Source organism: Propithecus coquereli, unplaced genomic scaffold, assembly GCF_000956105.1.
Source record: "Propithecus coquereli isolate 6110/MARCELLA unplaced genomic scaffold, Pcoq_1.0 Scaffold59, whole genome shotgun sequence".
NCBI classification, from domain to species: Eukaryota; Metazoa; Chordata; class Mammalia; order Primates; family Indriidae; genus Propithecus; species Propithecus coquereli.
Window position 1 is genome coordinate 279855 of NW_012151840.1, and position 15690 is coordinate 295544.

Below are 15690 nucleotides of genomic sequence, written 5' to 3' on the forward strand. Positions count from 1 at the left end.
CTATTTACTTTTTTATTCTTGCTTCTTAAGGTGGAAGTCAAATCAGTGATTTTAAACCTTCCTTCTTGTTGTTTAATATGAGCATTTGAAGCTCTGATGTTCCTCTTTGCACTACTTTTGAAGTATTTCTCATATTTCTATATGTTGTGTTTTTATTGTCAGTCAGTTCAAAATGTTTTCTAATTTCTCTTTTGAATCTGTTATTAACCCATGAATTGTTTAAAATCGTGCTGCTTAATTTTCAAATAGCTGAGTATTTTCTAGATGTCTTGTTATTGATTCCAAATTCAATTCCATTGTGATCAGAGAATATACTCAGTGATTTCAATCCTTCCATATTTATTGAGACTTCTTTTATGGCTCAGTGTATATTTCTACTATGGTAAATGTTCTATGTGTACTGGAAAAAAATATTAATATTTAGAAGTGATTAGGTGTAATGTTCATTAGGTGTATATGAGATCATGCTGGTTGATAGCATTGCTGAAATCTTCTATATCCTTGTTAATATTTGTTCAGTTATTCTATCAATTGCAGAGAGATGTGTTAAAAATCTCCAACCATGACTGTGATTTTTTTTCTCCCTTTCACGTATGGCTTTATCTTTTACCAAAATACAGTAGATGGTACCTGTGTCTGTGGTGGGGCAGAGGGGAGATGGGGTCCTGGAGAGGAAGGACAGTGGCATCTTCTACAAGCCAGTCCATGACATCCTGTTCTCTCTGTTCACTTCAGAGCCAACTAAGTGCTATGATGCTCATTTTCAGTGTAGAAACTGTGATTTATTTCTTACTTTGTTTCTATCTATCTTTCCATCATGGATTTTGAAATATTATTAGATGCATTGACATTTATAATTTTTATGTCTTCTTTATGAATTTTATCTTTTTAAAATATTCCACTTATTTGCTGTTTTTAATTCTTTTCAGAACTCCTTATACATCTGAGTTTATAACTTGTATTATTTCTCTTCATTCTGATGTACTTCTGTTAGCATTTCTTAGTAGGTTGATTGGCAACAAATTCCCTAAACTTTTATTTATTAGCACATGTCTTTATTTCACTTTTATTTGTAAAGGATATTTTTGCTGGATGTAAAATTCTAGGTTGATAGGTTCTTTTTTGCTTGTTTGTTTGTTTGTTTTTTCTCAGCACTTTAATGCTGTAATTCATTCCATTATCTTCTGCCATCCATTTCTAATAATAAGCCAACTACCATTCTTCCCATTGTTCCCTGAATGTACTGTCTTTCTTCATGGCTGCTTTTAAAATGATCTCTTTATCTTTGGTTTTCAGAAATTTGTCTAATGACATGCCATAGTGTAGTTTTCTTTGTACTTTTTCTGCTTGGGATTCACTAGGATTTCAAATTTGGAGAAAATTTGGCCATTATTTCTAAAAATATTATTTCTACCCCAGTCTAGTTATCATAACACAAGTCATAAATACTATATTCAAATTTTTTTACTCTTTTGGTCTTTTTTCTCTATGCACCACCAGAATATATGCAACTAGAGAGTTCTTTCTGCTTTTTAGCCCCACCATCACTGACCTATTAGCAGAATGGGAGTGGGAAGCCAGAGAAAATGGTTAGGTCAAATATATTATTGCTGCATTTGGGAGCCTTCTAGACTCCAGTCTTTCTGCCTGGCCACCAGCATTGCCAATACCTCATCTATCTCAGTTTTGTCAGGCTTCCTTCTCCACCTTTATCTCCAGAAATTGCCACAGTTTGATGGTCATTTATTAAGGGCTCCTCTCTCTGAAAATCAGTCCATCTGGGCTTTTCTTGCATCCACCACTCTTCAGTAGTTTCATAAATAAGTATGAGTTTTATAATACCTGAGGGTTTTTTTTTACATTACCATAGGAACAAATATCTTCCACATTCTTTCATACCCCAGCCAGAAAATTGTTTATTGTGTTTAAATTGTAGCCAAATTGCAAAGAAAATTACAGTTTCTTTATTTTGTTTATAACTGGTCTGGTCTTCCTCATAATTATCTCCTACTAGTTTGAAACGATTTAGTTTTTATGATAAAAACTCTCAAAAAATTAGACATAGAAGGAACATATGTCAACATAATAAAGATCATATATGAAAAACCCCTAGCTAACATTACATTAAGGAAAAGCTGAGAGCCTTTCTTCTAAGCATTGAAACAAGACAAGGATGCCCAATTTCACCACTCCTATTCAACATAGTACTAAGGCTAAAGCAATCAGACAAGTAAAAGAAATAAAAGGCACCCAAATTGGAAAAGAGAGTCAAATTGTCCCTCTTTGCAAAGGACATGATTATATATATAGAAAAACCTAAAGACTCAACCAAAAAACTCTTAGAACTGATCAACAAATTCAGTAAAGTTGTAGGATACAAAATCAACATACAAAAATCAGTAGTGTTCCTATACACCAACAATAAACCAGCTGAAAAAGAAATCAAGAAAGCAATCCCATTTACAATAGCTATAAAAAAAATACCTAGGAATAAATTTAACCAAGGAAGTAAAAGACCTCTACAAGGAAAACTACAAAACACTTATGAAAGAAATTGAAGAGGACACAAACAATGGAAATGCATCCCATGCTCATGAGTTGGAAGAATTAATATTCTAAAATAACCATACTACCCAAAGAAATCTATAGATTCGATGCAATCCTTATCTAAATACCAGTGAAATCCTTCACAGAAATAGAAAAAAAAATCCTAAAATTTGTATGGAACCACAAAAGACCCCAAATAGCCAAAGCAATACTCGGAAAAAGAAACAAACCTGGAGGCATCATACTACCTGACTTCAAAATATATTACAGAACCCTAGTAACCAAAACATCACAGTACTGGCATAAAAACTGACATATAGAACATGGAACAGAATAGAGAACCCAGAAATAAGTCTACATATTTACAGCCAACTTGTTTTTGACAAAGGCACCAAGAACATCCATTAGAGAAAAGACACTCTCTTCAATAAATGATGCTGGCTCCACTACTGAACGGAAGGTCCCTGGGCTCTGCTTTATCCTTTGCATTGAGAATGGTGTAGGGATCAACATGTGTGTGTGTGATCTGTTTATTGGGTTGGCTTTACTTTTTAGTTTTTATTTTTCCTTTATTTAAAGGTTTTTCCTTTATCTAAAAATATATCCTTCTCTTCCATGTTACTAAATGAATTTCTGTTTTTGAGAGGTTGAGTATCAAAGTGTAAAAAGTAAACTTTCATTTATAAAGATGAATGTTGTAAGCTTGGTGGTAGTTATGAAAGTGATTTAACTTTTACCATGCCTCATCTTACAGCTTTAATATCAAACTGGTTAGGAAAGCTTAGGAGAAGGGGAAGGGGGAGGGGAGCATGAAACTTTCTGAATGAATGGATTTTTTTGTTGTTGTTTTTACCTATTTAATATAGAAGTTCTCCTTGTTCCCTGGAAGATCATGGCCTTTGAACATGCACACAACCTTTGAATTGTGCTTACTAAATTATGGCAGTGATGACCAAAAGTAAAAACTTGCAAAATTTTAGGAAAGTATTTGGAGATATTATCAGATTCACATGCCATCTGTTGTCTTAATGTTGTTTCATACCATTTTGTATTAATTGAAATTATTTTTATATTTCATCATACTAAGATGTCACCAACTGTAAGTACACCAATAATTTATGTACCGCTAAGAAAGAAAAATACTGTCAAATAAACCATGACACAGTATTTTTATTACTTTGTGTTTTGACTTTTTATTTTTAAGAGTTCTTTTGAACTTAGATATAGTTATTAGTTGTATATAATTCTTATGAATAAACAAAAGAAAAATTTAAGAGAAATAAATTGGTTATGGATTTTTAAAACTTCATAAAGTTGTTCTAGTTCTTCCAAGTCAACATTAACAGATCTAATTCATTTCTTTCAACAACTGCCCATTGTTCTATGGTTTGCCTGTAACAGACACTGCTAGTTGTCTCTCACCAAATTCATCAGTAACAAAACCTAATTTTTAGTTAGGTACATTATCATCGAATTAAACACTGCATATCCCAGCCTCACTTGCATGTAAGTGTGGTCCTGTGAATGCTTCTTATCAACATAGCAGCAGAAGGAGTGTGTTGGTTGTATCTTACTTCTGATAATTCACTTTAAAAGTGAGGAAAGGGGAGGTGTCCTTTTTCCTTCCTCCATCCTGCTACCTAGAAAGCTACTGTGATGGATAAAACTTTAGCATTCATGTTGAGGCATAAGAGTAGGTAACAGAGCAATGAGTTTTAAGAAGGCTGGGGCCCTATTAACCTCAGGGAGCTATCCTTTAGTGGCTACCTGTGGACTTTTATTAGGTGAGAGAGAGAAATAAACTTGTACTTTTTTGAAGCACCTGTCATTTGGGTCATTTTTGCTTTAAGCAACTGCATTTAGTCCTAATTAATGCATATTTCCAGTTTTCTGCCACTACAAAGTACATACATACCTACGTACATGCATAAAGAGCTGCAGCAATCATCCTCGTGCGTACATCCTCAAATTTTCGTGCTTTTGTTTTAATAAAATATGTTCCCAAGAGTAGAATTTCTGTGTTGAGGGGTTCATGAATTTTTCATGTAAAGAGATTTCGTCAAACAGCTTTCCAAAAGGCTATTAAAAAATCATATATCGTCTTCTTTCATTGTTACCAATTTGGTAAGTTAGAATGGATATCTCATTATTACTTTAATTTGCATTTTCATGACTACTAATGAGGATGGTTATCTTTCTTCTGTTTATTAACCATTTTGGATTTTCTCTTCATGAATTATCCTCTCATAGTCTTTGTTCATTTATTGTTTGAATGTTGAACTTTTTCTTATAAATTTGTAAGAGATCATGCTCATTATTAATATTAACTGTCATTTGTAACATAGATATTTTCCCAATCTACAGTTGGTTTACGCCATCTATTGCCATAGAAACTTTTTATTTTTTAATATATATACGTTTTATTTTATAGTTTCTGAATTCCTGTTTTGGTTTTTACAAAATTCAAAACCTCCATGTCTTTAATACATCTAGAATTTATTTATAGTTATCCTATGAGGCAGAGTTCCAATTACTTCTTTTTCCTAGGCTGGGCAAGGTGGCTCACACCTGTAATCCTAGCACTCTGGTAGGCTGAGGCAGGAGGATTGCTTGAGCTCAGGAGTTCAAGACCAGCCTAAGCAAGATTGAGACCCTGTCTCTACCAAAATAGAAAAATTAGCTGGACACCGTGGTGGCGTGTGCCTGCAGTCCTGGCTTCTCAGGAGGCTAAAGCAGGATGATCACTTGAGCCCCAGAGCTGGAGTTTGCAGTGAGCTACAGTGACACCACGGCACTTTACCCAGGACAACAGAGGAGTGAGACTCCCACGAAAAAAGGAAACTTTTTTTTTCCTAGATGGATAACCACTCCCTTCATTAATTATTCTTTGCAGTGATATGAAATAATATCTAATATATAATTTCCATATACAGTAAGATCTACTTCTTATCTTTCTATTCTACTCCTCTATGCTTCTATTTATAAATTTCTATTTTATTACCATGATATTTTGATGACATTGGCTCTGGGTTTTAATATCTGGTATGACAGATCCCCCACCTCTACTATTATATTTTTTTCATATTTTGGGGCCATTTTAATACAACTTAGAATTGTATTTAATTTATAAATTTAATTATATTAAATGTTCTAAACCAAGAATAGAGTATGTCTCAACTAATTCACTACATGTTTATTGTCCTTCAGATGACTCTGTAGTTTTCTTCATATGAGTCTACACCATTCTTGTGAAGTGTATTCCTAAGTGTTTTAAATTTTTGTCGCTTTTTCAATGAACTATTTATTCCCATTTGCATTTCAACGTGGTTATTGCTAGCAGGAAAAATAGCTTTGATTTTCATATGTTTATCTTTCCTATCTGATGAAATTCCCTTATGAATTTTAGTATTTCTTTGATTTTTCAAATAGAGCTGGCGTTTTCTAGGTATACAGTCATAACATCATGAAAAGAGACAAGTTTATCTATGCTTTTCCCATGTGTGGGGGACATGCAGGTCCCTTTGCCTTAGCAGCTGGCTCTCCGGCCCGTGGATGGGTGCTTTGCCTGGCTCCCCAAAGGCTGCAAAGTCAGTGGGCTATTCCAACTGTCACATTTCTGAACTGGCTCACCTGGCCTAGGATTAAACCACTAAAATTACAACAACTCTGTCAGGTGTCCCTTGATCATGGTGAGAAACCAACTCCACTTCCTGCCTCTCCTTTACGAGCTTCAGTTTTTTCAAAGTATGTAACACAGTGCAAAACATGCCATTTTGAACCTACCAAAAACTGTTTACTGTGAATCAGATTCACATCTTTGAGTTGAAATGTCTCCAGGCCAGTTCCCTTCTCTCACCAAGAAGCTGATATTGCTGTTGGTAGTGTTGTTACTATTGTTGAAATGTAGAGTCTGAGATACAAGCCATAAATGTAACTTTCCACTTTCCCCCATTTCTAGTTATTTTTCTGGAACTAACAATTTAATCTTCTCAGAAAATTCTAACAAGGCTGCTTTTACCCTCTGTTTCTTTTATCTGCAACTACTGTATGTCCTTGTATGGGCTATAAATTGTTCTGCAGTCATCTTGTAAACTGAGCTTATTATAGCCCACAGAAATTTCAGAAGTCAGTATTAAATTCTAAGTCCATCTCAAGACTTCAAATAAATTTTCTCATGCAATCACAGCAATTATCTCAAAATGCATTGCTTCAATGCTAGGGGTTATGATCTACCCAAACCAAACAAAATGAAAATCATAAATTCCTATGGCTCGTTTAGTTAATCGTCAGTCTCCAAAGTCCACTTAACTAAGAAATACATAATAATTATAAATACTCCTCAGTGAGGCCCTCACTTGCCTCCTTCCCCACTGGCAGAAAGCAAAAATGCTTGTATTTATTTCCTCCACAAGAACAGGGAAAGGTAAAAGGGGACCCAAGAGCTTCTGGTGATCCAGTCTAGAGTCAGTGAATCCATTGTATTATTAAAATATCAACTGCTGCAGAGAAACTAAAGAGAGAAAATTGAATTTCTTTCCAAAATATATTTATTTAAATATATTTTAAAATACACAATTTTTTTTTTTTTTTTGAGACAGAGTCTCACTCTGTTGTCCAGGCTAGAGTGCCGTGGCGTCAGCCCAGCTCACAGCAACCTCAAACTCCTGGGCTCAAGCAATCCTTCTGCCTCAGCCTCCCGAGTAGCTGGGACTACAGGCATGCGCCACCATGCCCGGCTAATTTTTTCTATATATTTTTAGTTGTCCGATTAATTCGTTTCTATTTTTAGTAGAGACAGGGTCTCGCTCTTGCTCAGGCTGGTCTTGAACTGGCCTCAAGCGATCCTCCCACCTCAGCCTCCCAGAGTGCTAGGATTACAGGCATAAGCCACCCACCCGGCCTTAAAATACACAATTTTTAGGAGATTCCATTGGTCCTTTAGCAGCTTCTTTGTTCTAAAGTACCCTTTGCTTTGTTTTTCTTTATTTGCCTCTTGTTTTCATCTGCAAATGGGATTATTTTTAGCTCTGCGGAACAGGCTTTTGGTAAAAGCTACTTGACTTTGTTTCAATTTAATGCCCTTTCCTTATTGATCTGTACAGAATGTGTATTCGCATAGCAATACTGTGTTGTTTAATTGTTCATGTTTATGTCTCCTACTCCACTACCCTACCACTACCCTCAGCTCCCTAACCACTAAAATATCTTGTCATAAACAATGCTTCTAGTGTGTTTTCATTTCTGCCAAGCAGATCAAGAAGATTGCAAATGTTTACCTAATGGTCCAAAGACACGCCACTAAAGATAAGAAGTATTAGCAGCAGCCAATCTGGTTTGATAAAAGAGATACGTTATTGTTCTGAGTAGTAAGTGAGGCTAGAAAACGAAATACAGAGACGCACTCTTACTGCCACCTTCATTCACCTAACATTTTAGGAATCTATCAATTCCCTCGTCTCCTGGGGGACGGCAGGATTTCAGAGGGCTTGACACTGAATCCACAAACCAAAAATAATGTCCACAGTGGGTTTACAGTGCAAGATGAGATTTTAAAAATACATGTAAATGAATAACTGAAATACATAATTAAAAAGTGATGAATGGGACTTTTCTTTCTAGCCATGAAAGATTAACTAGCATGGGACATTTCCTACAGCAAAAAACATGTAGAAACTTATCAAAATAGATGAAGCAAATGTTTTCAGACATTGAGAAAAATGGCCAGGAAGGACTGTGATCCTGAGAACAGGAAAATAATCCATGTAAGCCTGTAATTGTTCCCTGCCTTTCCGCCTGGAGGCAATTTTTAAATCATATCATAGGGAGGGAGAATCCAAGCAGAACATGACGATCTCACTAAATTGAGGAAACGAATTGAAGTTAAGAGGGTCTCAGTTAACTGTGTAAAATGTCCAGTGGTCTAACGTACCTGCAATTGGTATTCCAAATTCAAGAAGCTTAACAAGGCCTAAGTATCACACACACAAACACACACACACACACACACACACACACACACACACACACACAAACACACACAGACACACAGGAGCACACTGAGATCAAATTGCTAAACAATAGTGATGAAAAGAAAATTTTAAAAGCAACCAGGTAAAAAGAATACCTTACATATATGGGGAAAATAAGAATAAGCATAGACCTCTTGTCAATAACAATGCAAACCAAAAGACAGAAGAACATCTTTAAAGTGCTTAAAAAATTATCAAACAAGAATTCTATATCTAGCAGATATCTTTCAAAAAGGAAGGAAAAATAAAAGCTACTTCAGAAAATAAAAACTGAGTAAATTTGTTGCTAGCAGATCCACATTATAAGAAATATAAAAGAAATTTCTTCTGGTTGAAGGAAAAAGAAACTAGATGAAACCTTGGATCTACAAAAACGAATGACTGAAGAGCGCTATAAATGGTAAATAAACCAGTAAATACTCAAGGTTTTTCTTGCTCTTTAATTCACTTTAAAGATAACTGTTTAAAACAAACGGTGACCATGTGTCATAGTGTTAAATTCATATATAAAAGTAAAATGTATGACAACAATACAAAGAATAGGAGGGGAGAAACGGAAAATACTGTTCCATGGTTCTTACAATGTATGTGAAGCAATATAATATTTAAAGGTAGCCTGTGATACAGTTTAAAAAAAATTGTGATGTGAACCCTAGAGCAACTACTTTTAAAAAAAGTTTTAAAAAGAATTACAGCTAATAAGCCACTCATGATAAAATAGAATCCTAAAAGGGAAAAGGAACAGATGGTACAAATAGAAAACAAATGGCAAGATAGTGGACTTAAACTATATCAAAAATTACATTACATTAAATTTAAATTTAATACATTACACATAAATAATCAAAACACTCTAATTAAAAGGCAGAGGTCATCATACAGAATAAGAAACACAAAACCAACTGTCCGCTATCTACATAAAATAACACATAGGTTAAAAGTAGAAGATGGAAAAAGATATACTAAGCAAACCCTAATATTAAAGAAGCAAGAGTGGCTATTTTAATATTAAACAAAGTAGACTTCAGGATAAGGAATATCAGAGATAAAATGGGGCATTTAATAATGGGGCATTTAATAAATGATCAATTCATCAAGAAAACATAATCTTAAATGCATATGCATCTAATAATAGAACTTCAAAATATTAATATATGAAGCAAAAAACTGACAGACGTGAAAAGGGAAATAGGTAAATCCATAATTATAGTTGGAGATGTCAACTTTCCTATCTCAGTAAGTAATAAAGTAGGCATAAAATTGGTAAGAACATAGAAGGTTTAAAGAACAGTATCAACAACCTGATTGACATTTATAGAGCAGTCCACCCAGCAACAGCAGAATACACATTCTTTTCAAGTGCACATTGAGTGCACCTATTCACCAAGACAGGTTACATACAGGCCATAAAACAAGTCTCAGTTGATTTTTAAAAATTGAGATAATACATAATATGTGTGATTTCTGACCGCAGGGGAATCAAAAGTTGATAACTAAATATACATGAAAAATTGAAAAATATTTAGAAATTAAACATTATACTTTTAAATAGCCCATGGGTTAAAAAGTTAAACACCCTATTCAACTTAGCAATTTCATTCCTAGGTATTTACCCAACATAAATAAAAACATAAGTCCACAAAAAGACTTGTATATAAATGTTTATAGCAGTCTTATTCCTGATAGTCCAAAAATATAAGTAACCAAATTTTCATGAATAGGTCAATCTATAAACTGTAGTATGTCCATACAAGCAAATGCAACACAATAATGAAAAGGAATGATTGACTGATATATGCAAAAACATGGATGAATGTCAAAAATACTGTGTTGAGTGAAAAACAAGCACAATTCCATCTATATGAAATTTTCAAACTGTTAAAACAAAAAGAGACAGAAAATAGATCAGTGGTTGCCTGAGGCCAGGGGTTGGGGCATTGTTAACAAAGTAATTAGGGACTTTGAGGAATTGGAAAGTCTCTACATCTTTTGGGAAGATGGGAAGGTAATTGCATGGGTGTATATATTAACTAATATTCATTGAACTATACACTTAAACTGGGAGCATTTTATGCATAAATTATACCTCAATTAAGTTTATTTTATTCAAAAAAAAGTGCCGAGCAACACTGATAAGATTTTATAAAGGGGTGCTCAGGAGAAAAATATATTAGTTCTTGATGGCTCAGAGAAGTTTTCATGGTAGGAGGGGTGTTGAAAGTGAATCTTGAAGGAAAAGGTATTAAGATGCGGGGGGCGGGGGTACATAGAAAAAATAGGAAAGAGTGGAATATCCTCAGAATAACAAGTGGAAGGCAGGTTGTCCCTGGAGCATGACAATCATAGATGCCCACCTGAGGAATCTGGCCTTGATCAGGAAGGCAATGGGGAGCACAGGAAGATTTATGAAAGAAAATGGCAAGTGTGTTTAGGAAAATGAATACCGCAATGTCGTGTAGGATGGAGGAGAGAATGAAAAGGCTCCTCTCCTAAGGGAGAGGTAGAGAGAGCCTGAACACAGTAAGAACAATTCATTTCAGGGAGAATCAGGGGTGCAGAAACCAGAGGGCAGGAGAGGGTGCACAGTGAGGATGCAGCGACCCCGTACACCAGTCATATGTGGGAGGGGACTTTTAGTGAAGGGGAAAATCAGAATGGTATTTCAAAAGGGAAATGATGTTCAGCATTGGTTTTTGTTTTCCTTAAATTTCACGGGCTCTCTGTGAACATTAAAATGCAAGAGGTAAGGAGACTGCAGATGGTGACAGTCCCCAGGCCTGAGTCCCAAGGCTGTGCCAGGAAAGCACAGATGGAAAGGCCAGGTTAGCAGAGATAGGCACCTCTTCTGAAGATGGAGAGGGGTGGAAAATCACTCTTGGAACCAGGAAGGAGGAAAGATAAAGAAGTTGTTACCAGATAATCTCAATTTTCACAAGAAAGCATGAGGAATGGTTACCTACAGGGTGACAAGCAGGGCAGCAAAATGTGGAAGAACCCCCATAGGGATGATTCAGTAAAACCAGTAAAAGAAGAATACGAGTCTTGCCTAGACCAGCCAGAAGTAAGTAAAAGAAGTTGAAGGGTGAAGCCCTTGCCATGGCTGTATCTCAGAGCAGGAACCAAGCTGGAGGTGAGGAATGATAAGGAACACAGAAGATAATGGAAGATCAAAGGGATAAGAGAATCTGGGGAGTGGGAGGTGGGAAGACGTGTGTGGCGTGAGAACAGGTCCCAGGCCAAGGAGGAAGAAGAACCAGGTTGAACAACTGCACAGCACACACAGAAAAGAATCAATCAGCAGGAGGTTTATCTGAGCCAGTCCCAGTTTACACCTGCCATCCTGGCTTGGTTATTAAGAGCACCCCTCAATTATACAGGTGCCCTGAGCAACAGAGGCCCCAGGGAAGGAGGGGAGCAGAGGGATTACAAGTGGGGCAGGTAACAACTTCTGAGGATGTTTTTGGCAAAAAACATCAAATCCAAGCTCTTGGAGGAAGAGCTACACCACAGAGCAAAAGCAAATTCAAGTAAGAGCTTTGGAAGGTTCACAAATTCCCACGTATAGCGAAGTAGGCACGTGTATCCACCTGAGTCCAATCAGGAAATAGAAACCCCACAGTGAGTTAAATGGAGGCCGTTTAATAGAATTTTTAAACATAATAAGAAATAACTATAAGATATAAGAAAACTACATGGAACCCTAGGGCTGAAGGAGAATAACCAAAGAAGAACAACTTGGAAGGGTGATGCCTCCCCACCAAGGCTGGGGTGCAGAACTCATTGGAGAAGGTATAGTTCAGTTCCTTGGGCAGCAGAGAAGTTCACAGGTTTGTCCAGGCCAGAGCTGGTCTACAGTAACTGCACAAGCTGGAAGCAACCCTCCTGACCTGAGCAGCAGGCTGCAAAGGAAGTACAGCTCGGTGGAAACCTCCAGGCAGCAGCTGGCTTAAGCACAGGTGGTATGAGCGTCTGAAGAGGAAATGGGGCACGGTTTCTATATCAAGAGGGCCATGGGAAAGTTATGGCCACACCGACGTTGCAAGGTCACAGAGTGGCCTTGGGCTCTGGGCACATGGCAGCACCACACGGGATGTGCTCACACCGCAGTAGCTGAAAGCTTCAGGAGTGTCCCTTCCTCCTGCTATGTCCCTCCAGGGCCCTTTACCGAAAAAGCTGAATATTATGCTGACCTTAAAGGAGAGATATTAAAGGAATTCTGTTCATTATCACTGATCCTATAATGAAGGACGAATTTGGAGCAGAGGAGCAATAAAGGGACAATCAGCACAGCACTCAGTAAGGAACACTATATTCATAAACGGAGTATTCACATGTTCTAAAATGAATTCTCAGGATTTTCTGAGATGTTTTGAACTCAGTATTTGAAGGAAGAAGACAGAATTTCCTGGACAGATAAGACTTTATTTCCAAAATAAAGTTGCTTAAAGATGAATCAGAGCTACTAAAAATTCACACAGAAGCATTTTCAAACAAACATGAGTAGGGACACTTTAACACACATGCTCTAAGAACGCAGGTCAAAGGGGCTGGTTCACAAACCCGACACTGCTTGAGAAAGCGAAGCTGAATAGCATCACTTGAGGGCAGTGTGGTACCAAAAGCAGTAATGGGCTGCACAATTTTTAAGGCATTGTAGCTTGCCACAGATTTTACACACTTTATCCCATGGCAACTCTATGAGATCATCAAAACAGACATTATCACCCCCATTTGGCACAGGAAGAAACTGAGTTGGAGGCTAGAACGCCAGTCTCCTGATCCAGTGTACCTGCTGCTCCATCTCACTACCTCTCTTTTTCAAAGCCACGCTTCAAATTCCCCTTCCTCCAGGAAGCCTTCCCTGAATAATCCCAGGCCACTCTCCTTTTCACTTAGCACTCTGAAGAAATTGTTGCATAACATTACACAATGTCTGGGAACAGTGATTCTCTAACTTTAGCTGAGCAATGATATCACCAGAGGGCTTGATTACTGGGCCCCACTTTTTCTCATTCAGTGGCTCTGCAGTTAGGCCCATAATTTGCATTTCTACCAAGTTCCTAGGTGCTGCTGAGGCAGCTGGTCAGGTGACTACAATTGGGAACCATTGATTTAGAAGCTAGCAGGATCTTCACCCCGTCCTAGGTTCAGACCTGTGAGTCCAGTATAGAGAATGACAAATGTTAATTTTTTTCAAGCAAAGACTTTCCAACAGTTAAATCTCAGTTTTTCTGGATCTTCAGAGGCCCTGACTGCAGTAGATTACTTCCTAGCTATGCAGACAGATGAGTGTAACTTGGCCTTCTTATTCTTTGGCATCAGAAAAGTCTGATGTTCATCAAAGTTTCCTCCTTTGTCCTCTTTAAGTCAAGAACAGAGCATAGAGCTGGGCTATCATCACCATCATTATTATAGCACATACCTGCCCAGGGGGTCTCAGCCCTTTCCCATACATTTCTCCCCCACCTTTTTCTTTTCAAGAGACAAGATCTTGCTCTGTTCCCCAGGCTGGAGTGTAGTGGCCTGATCATAGCTCACTGTAAACTCAACTTCCTGGGCTCAAGTGATCTTCCTACCTCAGCCTCCCCAGTAACTGGAACAACACGCACATACCACCACAACCAGCTCTTTGTTTGTTTGTTTGTTTGTTTGTTTTAGAGTCTTGCTATGTTGCCCAGGCTGGTCTCAAACTCTCAATCTCAAGCAGTCCTCCTGCCTTGGCCTCCCAAAGCGCTAGGATTACAGGGGTGAGCCACCGCACTGGGCCCATTGTCTCTTTCAAGAGCTGTAAGTAGGAGAGACTGCTGCTGCGTTTGTTGTTGTTTTTGGACTGGGGAAGGGAGATACCTTCATGACTGTCTTCTTCCAACTAAAAAAGATGACTGATCATTTGAGAGGAAATATTCCTACTCAGGTAAGCTTTTTTCAGCGTGATATATATGTATATATACTATCTTCTTTTAATAAAATTATACCAAGTAAAAGCTTGAGACACCTCTGTTTCTTACAACCTAATTTTCTTTTAAAGAGAAAATGTCCTTCTTCAGTTGTAAATCCAAATTCACAATAGAAATTATGTCCAAAAGCTGCCAATATGTCCTTCAGGGCAAACTTTTTAAAAAAGAGACACAAACTGGTAGCTTCTGGGTTGTCATCAGCCAGCAGGTATGTATTTGGGGTGTCTCACACAGTATTTTGGCAAATCTTGAGTCGATGTATTAAAATCAGGAATGTTCACAGAAAAATCCAGATTTCAGAGAGGAGAAAAGATGGCAGATGAGAAAAGCCGCTAGTCAGAGTGTCTCTGCAAAAAAGACAGATTTTAGAAGAAAGTGAAAAAAATAAACTAGCAGAAAAACATAGATTGGATGAGGGTTGGAAGGAAGGGTGCCTGAAACTACAGGAGACTCCATGGGAAGACGTTGCAGAGGAGAACTGGAAGGAGAAAGGTCCCCGAGAGGCTTGGAGACCAGTGACAAGGGTAGGTGGAGCAGATAACTTTCCCCTCCCTTGCATCTCGGACTGTGGGCGGGCTCCTGAGTGGTTGGAGAGACCTGCAGACACCAGCCCAGAGACGGCTGCTGCCAGGAGCAGTGGCCTCTTGCGGACAGGGCACCAGGCTCTGAGCTCCCTCGGGGCACCTCCCCAGGTGCAGACCGGAGCCTATCGGCAGACGCCATATTGCTCCATTCTCTCCTATCAAACAAATTGATAAACAGCAACACCGTAATAGTTGGAGACCTCAACACCCCACTGACAGCACAGGACAGATCCTCCAAACAGAAAATTAACAAAGAAATAATGGACTTAAACAGAACTCTAGAACAAATGGGCCTGACTGACATTTACAGGACATTTTACCCAAAAACCACTGAATATACTTTCTTCTCATCAGCTCATGGGACATTCTCTAAGATTGACCATATTCTAGGACAAAAAGCATGTCTCAAAAAATTTTAAAAAATAGAAATTATACCATGCATCTTCTCAGATCAAAGTTTAATAAAAACAGAAATCAACCCCAACAGAAACTCTCATCTCTACACAAAGTCATGGAAATTAAACAACCTTCTGCTGAATGATCACTTCATAAACGAGGAAATAAAGATGGAAA